Source organism: Grammomys surdaster, unplaced genomic scaffold, assembly GCF_004785775.1.
Source record: "Grammomys surdaster isolate TR1022 unplaced genomic scaffold, NIH_TR_1.0 126029, whole genome shotgun sequence".
Classification (NCBI taxonomy): domain Eukaryota; kingdom Metazoa; phylum Chordata; class Mammalia; order Rodentia; family Muridae; genus Grammomys; species Grammomys surdaster.
Window position 1 is genome coordinate 1,289,842 of NW_021620842.1, and position 6,219 is coordinate 1,296,060.

The 6,219-nt window shown below is 38.0% G+C and overlaps 1 pseudogene; it reads right to left on the bottom strand.

Annotated features, from left to right (window-relative positions):
- Positions 1–995: 995 nt before the first annotated feature.
- On the bottom strand, positions 996–1,109 carry LOC114610166 (annotated as a pseudogene).
- Between the last annotated feature and the right edge of the window lie 5,110 nt (positions 1,110–6,219).

A 6,219-nucleotide genomic window follows, 5' to 3' on the forward strand; every position in this document is an offset into this window, starting at 1 on the left:
ACTATCCTGCCTTGCTTAGGACCAGGGGCCACCCTCCAGAGGGCTGAAGCTGGTGAAGGGCAGGGGTAGCTCTCCTTCTCTCATGACCACAAGGTCAGGTCTCCCAACTGTCACAGGTAATAAGGGGTGAGGGGCAGGAGGGTATCTATCCCTCATCCACTCCACTGCGCAGAACAGCTCTCCCATGCTTGTATCCTCAGAGCAAGTTCACCCACAACTCTTGCAATGTTCAGGCTTGCTCTCCCAAGTACTGCAGCTGTCTAGGAGCAGGGTCAGTTCTCCTGCTGTTATACCCATAGAACCTGCTCTCATAGGATGCCCAGGTAAAGGGGAGGAATGGGAATAGTTCTGCATAGCCCTCAAGCATTAATATGTCTCCAGGGAGCAGCCCAGATTTAGGGATGTCCACCTGGCATTTGATTGGAACAGACCCCTGTTGCTGCAGGGCTACAGACCCAGACATGCCCCTCGTGGCAGCACAGGCCAGGACCTCATCATGGTCCAGGTGGCATCACCAGCTACTCACATCAGGCTGTTCCTCACTACCCTCAAATTTCTAGTTCTGCCTCTCTTCATTGTGCCCACATCCTTCTATGTCTTTCTCTCCTATTTCTCTAACACTTACTTCTTTCTCTTAGAGGCACCCAGGATCTCTGAGTATCTGGGGTCATCTCTGGAGTGGTCTCAGGAGGGCTGTGCCCTGTTCATGCAGTATAGCGCTGGACAGGGGCCATCTAAGTCATAGTCTACTCCACTAGGCCCTTGCAGTACTAATCTGGTGGTCATCTCAGGCCCACTCCTCATTGGGTCTGCTCAAGTGCAAGGGTTGTCTGCTTCTGTCTCAGGTAGAATTCATCTTGTCTATTGTTCGATCCCCAACCCTTGGAGCCCATATGGACCTGTGCTACATCATAATGGTGGTCGTCTTAGGCTAGTTCCCTTTCCAGGTACCCTGTTGACAGATTAGAGATCATCTTAGGCTCACTTTTTCAGGGAATGTTAGGCTACTAATCATTCAGGTGCTCAACAGTCAGTAGCCCTCTCCTCACTGCTACCTACTGACACACATGTGACAGAGCAGCCACACTTGCAACACCTCTAAGAGCAAAGGCGTTAATTCTTATTTGACCTCATATGACATTTTTGTAACACTGATGAATGTGTACACTAACGTAATAGAATAAAGATGTGAAAATTTAAAAGACACATCATATACTACACACCAAAAAAAGATGTAAAGCCTCCTTATTCACCTAATAGCCTAAGAAGACAAAAGGCCTTCTCCGTGTCTCTAGAAAGAGCTATGCCCTGCACCAGCAATCTCACACTCAGCAAGTTGGCAGTTGCTTTTTTTTTTTAATCCTTAAAACATCCTTAAAAACATAAGGATAAATAACAGCTGAGGTAGTTTTATGCTCTAATCTTAATTAATGAAGGGTTGTTTTAATGCTTCATTTCTAAATGTTTCAATTTTAGTAAATGTTGGTCACAGCTACTAACAAAGTTTGGCCTTATGTCCCACTGTGACAATCATATGTATTCATAATTTCAAGTGTGTTGTTTGTTTGTTTGTTCGTTTGTTTGTTTTAGCAGAAAAGAGATTTATTCAATGTGGCTATACTGGGAAGTGGGGCAGAGTGATTCAGAAAATTCCAAGTCCATCTTGGTGGAAGGAGGACCTCAAATGAAATCAAAATTTCAATGGAGGACAGTAGGTATAAATGAATTCTCATTAAAGTGTGGTCTTGCTCACCACTGATAAACTTTTCTCATCACCTAAGGTAGTCTGACATCGTGTCAGGACTTTGTGAAACCTCTTCCCGAGGAGAAAAGTCCCCCTTCTGGCTGGAACATTTTCTTCCTCCCAGTGTGAGATTCTTGAAGAAATTTCCATTTTGTGGGGGAGGGGGCATTGTTTAAATAGCCTACTTGAGAGATACAAGTGTCTCGTTATAATACACTCATTTCTACCAGGAGTGTTACAAGTAGTACCTTGGAGGATTCAGAAATCCCTAGGAGAATTTGAAGCAGGCTTTTAAAGACCATGTATATCAACTTTCTTTCTCTTGAGTTCTGACGAGTATCTTTGAAGGAGGTCTTTGAAGCCCTGGGCATTTACCTGCTTTGCCTACTCGTTGTTGTTGTTGTTGTTGTTAGTTTTAAATGATTGTTCTCAGAGAAAAGAACATGTTTATGACATATTCGGTGAAAAAATTAAATACTAAGCCAAGAAAACAGTATGACCCAATCTCATATAGAAATATTGATACAGAAATATGCAGATCTTTGAGTACATTGAATGGCAGGTAAAGGGATTATTTCTTGGATTCCCATGTTGAACTGAATAAACACACACCACTAATGCCATGACTTATGAAAAAATCCCTTTAGAAGGTTTCCTGAATTAATTCATTCACCTTCATCTCAACTCCATCATCTTTTCTTTTCTGTCTTGCCAAAATCCATATTTTATAAATTTGGCTCAGCTACCTAATTTTTATGCAGAAACTTTCATAAAGCATTCAAGAGTGTAATACAATCAACATTTGGAAGGAAGATAGAGCAGCTCATATAACAATTTGCAAGCCATTCAAACTGAACATTAATTATCTTCTTTTAAAAAATTATGCTTAACCACCCACCAAAGAAAAAAATTTTCTGCCTACTTCCTATTAAATAACTAAGCCTCATATTTCATGGAAACTCCTTTCTCCCTCTCTCATTATTTCTGTACATCTCTTCCTTAAAACAGTAAAATAAATCACTACATCTGACCAAAGACTCAAGTTTCTTTATATAATTAAGATTTTGCAAGAGTGGCTTGCTATGAAGTCTATCATCTCTCCTACTCTGCTTGCCAAGGAATCCCAAAAGTCAATTTCTACTGTAGAAATTATCCTGATGCATTCATTTCAATTATTAGAGGATTCTTCCTTTAACTAAGGAACTTAAACTTCATATACTCATTGATATTTAAATATATAAATGTTAGTTCCATGTTTCCCATGAAAAGACTGTGTTAGATGACTTTTGTATGAATTTATTCTTTGTATATGGGGTGTGTGTATGTGTGTGTGTTTCTTAGTGAAATTTTCTTTCATCACAGTAATTTTATGCACTTCAAATTATTCTTCACATTTGTTAATGGAGTTAAAAATAAAATAGACATGCAAGAATCAGTTAGTTTTTACATGCATGTTAAATATCACTGGTTTATTTTAGTGATATTAAAATGAAAGATTATTGTATGTCATGAAAATGGCATGGACACTTATCTAATCCTTTATAATGAACATATATATATATATATATGAAAACTAAAATAGAATTTTTCTATAATACTGTTACCTACAAGTTCCCATATAATTCTAATTACTACAGAATTGAATGACCCTATTTCAAAATAAAAAGACTTCCTCATTTACCTCACATTGTTATCTTTGTTCTATTTATATCACTTTTTAAAATGTTAGCCTACATTTATCAATTCACATCAAAAAGAATTTACAAGCTGCCAAGTGGATTAAGCTGTGACATACTTATCAGTTCTTACAATGCATATGGGAACTGTGCCCAGGCTCTCCAAATATATCATGCAGTCTTTAAAACCAGCTGAGTTTGGTATGACTGATTCATGAACTATGAAAGACTATTATTTGGGCACTGGATATCCATGAATAAAATTTCTGGCTGGATTTCAGGAGAAGATTGTGATGTGCCATTCAATAAAAAAAGAAATTATGAGTTTGACCAAATAGAAAAGGAGATAAAATTCCATTCTTTTTAATATGCTTTGACAGGGGAACATAGATGATGATGTCAAAGAGTCATGCTGTGAAGTGCACATTGTGGGAAGCAGAACATAGAATGGACTGTCTGAACAACACTAAAAGCTCAGAAGTGATGTATTCCTTTTGAAATATAGTACCTAGTATTGTGTTTTATAGTAGATTTCATCATTGATTGAAAAAAGTATATCATATACTGGCATTCATAATCATAGAAAAAACAATGAAATAAAATATCAAAATGTGACCAGTTGTTGAAAAGATCAGTTATGCTATCCTCTTTATATTTTTATTAATTTTCAAATTTTCTAGACAATATTGATAAATTTCATAATCTCTACATATGAGATGTGTTATTAAAACAAATGTGTGTGAAGGAAAGGCCATCCAGAGACTGCCACATGTGGGGATCCATCCCATATACAGATACCAAACCCAGACACTATTGCGGATGCCAAGAAGTGCTTGCTTATGGGAGCCTAATATAGCTGTCTTCTGAGAGACTCTGTCCAAGCCTGACAAATACAGAGGTGGATGCTCACAACCAACCATTGGACTGAGCACAGGATCCCCAATGAAGGAGTTAGAGAAAGGACTGAAGGAGCTGAATGTGTTTGCAATCCCATGGAGAGAACAACAATATCAACCCACCAGACTCCTCAGAACTCCCAGGGACTAAACCACCAAAGAGTACACACGGAGCAACCCATGGCTCTATCTGCATGCATAGCAGAGGATGGCCTTGTTGGGCATCAATGGGAGGAGAAGCCCTTGGTCCTGGACTGAGAGGTGCCAGGACTGAGAGGCAGGAGGCGGGGGAGCACTCTCATAGAAACAAGGGGAGGGGAGATGGGATAGGATGTTTCAGGAGGGTAAACTAGGAAAGGAAATAACATTTCAAATGTAAATAAATAAAATATCCAATAAAAACAAATAAGTAAAGGCATGAACCATCACTTCCCAACTCATGACTTAAAAAAAATACATTTATAATTAAAAAAATCAAATGTGTGTAGAAAAAAAAGCAGGATTTTGTCTCACTTTAATTTTTCTAACTTATTTTTAAAATATAGTAGTTTAATTATAGTTTTATCATTTCCCATATCTTCTCCTCTCTCCAGTTCCTCCCATTTTACCACCCCCTCACACACACACATTTATGATGTCTTTCAATTATGTATGTATGTGTATTTTCATGTGTATGTGTGTGTGTGCATGTATGTGTGAGTATATGTATATGAAGAATATATAAATGCAATCTACTGAGTCAATTAAATGTTGCCTGTATGGATATGATTTATGGATTCAATACTTGCCATTGATGTCTTTGTTTGGGTTTTCATTGCTCTAAAGAGACACCATGACCAAGGCAACTCTTATAAAAGACAACATTTAGTTGGGAATAGCTTACACGTTCAGAGGTTCAGTCCATTATCATCAAAGCAGGAAGCATGACAGCTTTTAGGCACTTATGGACATCTTGTTCTGTAGGGAAACAGAAGATGGACATCCTAAGGCAGCTAGATGGAAGCTCTCAAAGCTCACCCCCATGGTGATACACTTCCTCCAAGAGCACACTTCCTAATAGTGTCATTGCCTGTGCCAGCATATTCAATCCCCCACAATTGGGCAAAAATGTAGTGGCTCATCCCTAGAGAAGATGAATTCTCCCTATCTCTGCAGTCATTGATTTTCTATAGCTTTTTGGTTTTGATAGGTGAGTGTGAAATCTTACATATCTATATTGGCATGTCAACTGGTGTTGTTATAATTTATTTCTTGTTTGGATAACAACACTCTTCATAGGTGTAAATTCAATGTCATATCTGGGAGACACAATTTGCAGCAGACTTCCTTTTCCTCTAGTTTAAGCCATCTTTCTTTCTCGTCTTCCACAGTATTCCCTGATCCTTAGCTAAAGAAGTGGTATTTCAAGTTTATCAAATAGAACCAAAAGCATCATGCTCAGTTGTTCATTTTGACTAGTTGTAATATTCTGTAATGGTCTCCATTCTCTGATCAAAGAAATGTCTTGTCTTGAACAAGCTGCCGGAGCTATGTTTATCTCAGGGTATAAGAATTCATGTTTAGAATATAGTTAAGAATTGTATTGGTTTTTAAAAGGTCACAGAAGTAGATTCTCCTCCTAAGAATAATGACCTCTCTACCCAAGTCTACTTGTCTAGGTTCTCAGTACGAAATATGATTTCTTTCCTGTTGGTCTGACCTTAAGTCCATTTACACAGTTGATGGCAACCACAAAAATATATGTGCCATTATTATACTTTTAGGAATGTCTTACTGTGGATTCATTGCTATGATCCATAAGCACTTTAACTGTGTAAAATTGTTGAATCCTTCCCTCCCTTGGCAGAATATATAATACCTTATACTACAAAATCCAGTCCTCCAGAAAGATGCAAACATTTTA